This window comes from Anarrhichthys ocellatus, unplaced genomic scaffold, assembly GCF_004355925.1.
Source record: "Anarrhichthys ocellatus isolate YVR2014 unplaced genomic scaffold, GSC_Weel_1.0 scaffold10, whole genome shotgun sequence".
NCBI lineage: Eukaryota > Metazoa > Chordata > Actinopteri > Perciformes > Anarhichadidae > Anarrhichthys > Anarrhichthys ocellatus.
The window spans coordinates 3,456,019-3,460,681 of record NW_022280040.1 but is presented as its reverse complement, the minus strand read 5'-3'; the positions used below and the strand labels follow the sequence as shown (position 1 = coordinate 3,460,681).

The 4,663-nt window shown below is 42.0% G+C and overlaps 1 protein-coding gene across 2 annotated transcripts in view; it reads right to left on the bottom strand.

Annotated features, from left to right (window-relative positions):
- eya1 (EYA transcriptional coactivator and phosphatase 1) overlaps window positions 1-4,663 on the bottom strand; it is a 58,222-nt gene that overhangs the window by 37,856 nt on the left and 15,703 nt on the right. The gene's annotated exons all lie outside the window — the stretch shown is intronic.

The following is a 4,663-nucleotide window of genomic DNA, read 5'->3' as shown; positions in this document are numbered from 1 at the left end:
CCCCCCCCACACACACACTTTCTCTCTTGTTTTTGTTATGCTCTTCTTTATTTCCTACCACAAACCACATTTTTTTTGCCCTCTCCTGCGAGTCTTATAGGTCGCTGCAGGATTTCTCTTTGTCGTAGAGGGACTTCTGAGGGTAAACAAGGGCTTAGCGTCATTAGCTTAGGTGATGCGAAGCCGGAGGTTTTAACAGCAGCCCGAGTGGCTCTGCTCTGTCCGTCTCCACGGCAGTCTAGTGGAAGTCCTCCGTCAACACGTGCACACCACGTCTGTGTGCAAGGTAATGACTGCCTTCTGTCTGCTCCAGGTTATTATTTCAACTGCGCGAAGCCGCTATGGTACACAAGGCCATGCTGCTACTGATGAGCTCTAACTGGTGATTTATTCAAGCTGGTGATGAGGCTCACACAGCTTTTTGCTTCAATATGTCACGACTACTTCTTTCCCAAGAATATCAGTTCTGCGTAATGAACGGCTGAGAGGTCAACGGACCATTTAAATGTTGTTTAACTTCCACATAATAAAACTGTGGGGCGAAATACCGACTGTAATACTGAAAAATGATTACCAAGAAAGAGGAAACCATACATTTGCTGTGGTAAAGAGGTGGTGACAGAAGAAGAACACCCACGGCTAGAAGAATAGTATACTGTGTTAGCGGTATGTATGCGCTGCTTGTACGTTACCTGCTAGTCAGTGGGTGATAATAAGAAATAAAGAAAGGTGGCCTGTTGCTAAAAGAGCAAAATTCGAGTTCACAACCCGTACTGAAAGCAGGTCAACACACAACTTCTGTAGCAGTCGTCAACAAGGAGCTGACGGAAATAGATTCGAGCTGCGCTGCTCCTGATTTAAATACACTGCAGCGACGGTGTGGACGAGCTCGAAATGCAAGCGCTACTTCCCTTTTCCAAAACCAACTGCCCACAGGTAAACAAACGGGTTTCAATATCGAAGCAGTTTGAAATATATTGCACGCCGAACAGGTTCTTGATAACTCGATTGACTAATAGATGCTTGGGGACTCTCAAGTAGCTATTTCTAATAGCGGAGGGGTACACATGCCAATTGAGTTACGGCATTTACTCTGTCACTCTCTATTTCAATAAGCAGCTGAACAAAATTAGTTTGAGATGTGATTTTGCAAGTGAGTTATTTTCAAATTGCACAGTATAATTATCCAGAGTTGTTTATGCCTCAGCGACCAAACTCACATTTTCCTCGGCCTCGCCTGCATGCAGCGCTGTATGGTGCGTTTTCAGTCAAGGCTCCAATCAACCATAGCAGTTTTACTGGTGATTGCCATGTTCCACAGTATTCAATGAAAGGCTGGTAAATGCAAAACAATCCCATAAAATGTAGGTTTAACTTTTTGTGAAGATGTTGAGTTGTTGGGGTCGAGAATGATGCCTTTGAACGTGTCATTAAGCTTTTTTCTGCAGTAAAAAGCAGTCACATAATAAAATATGACATTTTAAGAGGCACTAAGATGCATTCGACATGTAAAAACCTCATTAGATGCACACATTAGAACACTATAATGATATTCTCTGCCACTATAAAACACACATATATAGCCTAATGGAGTCGTTCTACATCTGCCAAATGGAAGCTTAACATAAGATGCACTGATAGTGTTCGACTGACATCGGCTCTGAAACGTCACTTGCCAAAAACTATATCAAGTGAGAAATTTGAGACGTGGGCTAAGATTAAATGTGAAGCCGTTCTTTATTGAGGATTATCTTGATGGGACTCAATGGTCCTCATGTGGAGCTGCAGGGATGCCTGCCTGCAATTTAGAGTGAAGAGAGATCTGCACTGTCCTCCGCTGCCAACAGGTTATCCACTCAGCTTCTCACACACATGAAAATAGACTCACTTCCAAATGGCCGATTCTGTTTTTAAGATAACCAATGGGTGGATAATGCGCGTCTAACTGGAATCCGAGTGCTTTGGAAAGTTTCAGATCCTAAACCGCTAAACCTCAGATCCTAAAAGAAATTTTGAGTTTCTTCCTCAGTTGGTCCACAAAAGGGGAACATCTCAGTAAAGCGAGTTTGCTTATCTTGACAAAGAATACATAAACAGAGTGAAAGGTGCAGGAGCGGTGTGACAAGGGATCAAATGGTACGGATGAAACAAAATGCTAACACCCTGGTGACACAGTTGCAATATTTTCATATATGCGTATGCTGCAAATTTGTTTTGGGTAGAACTACTACAGTGTTGATACAATGTCACACATTGAGGGGGATCAAGTTCCTTTTTTTTTGACATAAGTCTCAGCAGAGTGTTACACTCCAAACCTTCCCCCACCCCAAAGAGGGAAATCTGAACTTAGGATAACTTTGGAAAAAAAACAAAACAGTTTTTATATATTTACACAGGCATTACTAGGTGAAGTGTTCACCTATTAACTAGGGAGAAAATACCAAAAAAAAAGAAAAACCGTTAACTACACAAACCTCCCATCCTACAGCCTTGCCCCTGACACAAGTGGGACATTAAGTTTGCTGGATGGTAATTTGTCAAAGAGCTCTGTAAGTGCTAGGTACTGGATATTCCCGAGTTATTCAATGTGCATAGTTTCCTGTTGAAAATAACCGAGCTGCACAGAGTGACATATCCTTGGTAAAGCAAAGCAGCACTGATGACCAAGGGGAAATTCAAGATCATTTCCAACACTGTTCCATTCCTCCTCTGTTCCCCCCTGCTTGTGTTTTCATGTGAAACTCTATCACACTAACTTAAAAGCAAATCGCGTGGCAACAACAGCCATAGCAATCAAAGCAAAAAAAAACAAAAAGCAACCAACATAATCATTTTGAGGCCCAAAAAACATGTTACCTTGAGTGATGTCTTTGTACATGCAGTAGTCAAGTACAAACAATACAACATTAACCCATCTATCTGCCAGGCTTTCATTAAACTCGAAAGGAAAACTTTGATGATGACAAGTTGCCGCCACAAAAAAGGTTTCGACAGCGCAGACAGATAATTTTGAAGTCCCTCAAGGTAAATTAGTAGCGAGACAAGTGCTTTCAAGTGGTGAATGAAAGTTTCGAGTGAAGCCAGAATTCCTTATAAACAAACATCGGGTCGGCCCGCCTCGCCGAGGAGCAGCGATAAAAGTAAACACAGCATACCTCGACATGAAAATACAGTGGAGCTTTCCTCCACTAAAAAGCCAGGAACAAATGAAATGGTTAACCTCAGCGGACGTCAAAAACTTAGATTGAAAGAGTGACCTTCTTGTTGTAGCTATTGGCTCCATGGGAGAGAAAAAAAGAGAGAACATTCTTAGAACTAAGAAAAAAGATCTGTTTGTATAAAATATAGGAAGCACACCTAAGCACAGAACTTCAAAATTTACACAAGTGATTTCTTGTGTTATTATTGTGTTAAGAAACCCAGTGCATGCTGAGTAGTATTTGATTAAAGAACACTCAGCGGACACATTTATCCAAGCATACGCCATGAGACACACGTTGTACTTTATGACTGGGAGGCACACCTGGAGAAAGTCTATGAGGACCCCGAAAATCCTCAGACAGACACTTTATTGCTCTCCAATGGCCCCAAACAAGCCAAACAAGCACACTTTAGAGACCTATTACTCAGAATGAGACATCACTATGGCTGGAAGTATCACCGTGGGCATTACACTTAAAATATATAGCCTGTTAAAAGAGAATAATAACAGTAAATTCAGCTCAATGAGTCATGTAAATATTTTGAGATGTATGCATTCCATATATTCAGATTTTAGTTATCAATAAGTTTGAGATGCGCTTCATTTATAAATTAGAGTAGTTTTTGTTGATTCTTTTTATGTTGAGCTGCTTTTGTCAGCCTCATTAGTGTGTCACCAAATTGGATGTTGGATAGCTTAACTTCACTGGTGCATTTTGAAATGATACAAAAAAATGTTTGCAGTCTGGAAGATAGACAGACAGGTTCACTGGATAGAGCATAATACAGTATATATTTGCCTGCTCTTTTTCCTAAAAGCCCGGCAATTTGATAATTTGCAAATAGACAGAAAACATTTAGATTTAAAAATCATTCGCAGTTCATTCTTGTAAATTGAAACAAGCCATCTTCTGCCTCCTTTCCCTAATTTCGTAGCTGAAAACTTGAGGTTTACTGTGATTGCAAACACAACTGCTGAGGAACCAAGTTGAGCAGATATCAGTGATAGTTGATAGTTACAGGTTGTACTAAGGATGGAGGGTGTGACTTTCCGGTAGTAATCTGGTATTCTGGTTTAAACACAGAGCCTCGTCAGCAACGGCACTAAATCTAAGTCAGCTGCACCCTAAAATACCAATATGTTTGGTAATAAATTTCCAGCACCCCTCTAATGGTAGCATTTGTCGAGGCTGCCCCAACTGTCCGGGACGGCTTCTGACTTGCGCAACCCAGGCGGCCAGAAATGTGGCACTCCCCGTCTTCTCCACAGCTGCCTGCCCAGTTGGGCCCAGGTCATCAGCAGGCTCGTAGTGGGTCTGGCCCATTGAGGAAGGAGGGGCTGGTCATCACTTATGACCCCCCCACCACCAACTCCCCAACGGGTTGGAGTACAAATGCAGAGGTTATAGACTTAACTTCTGCCTTGCGAAATCACCCCCCTTAGGCTGACTGCCTGTTCCTG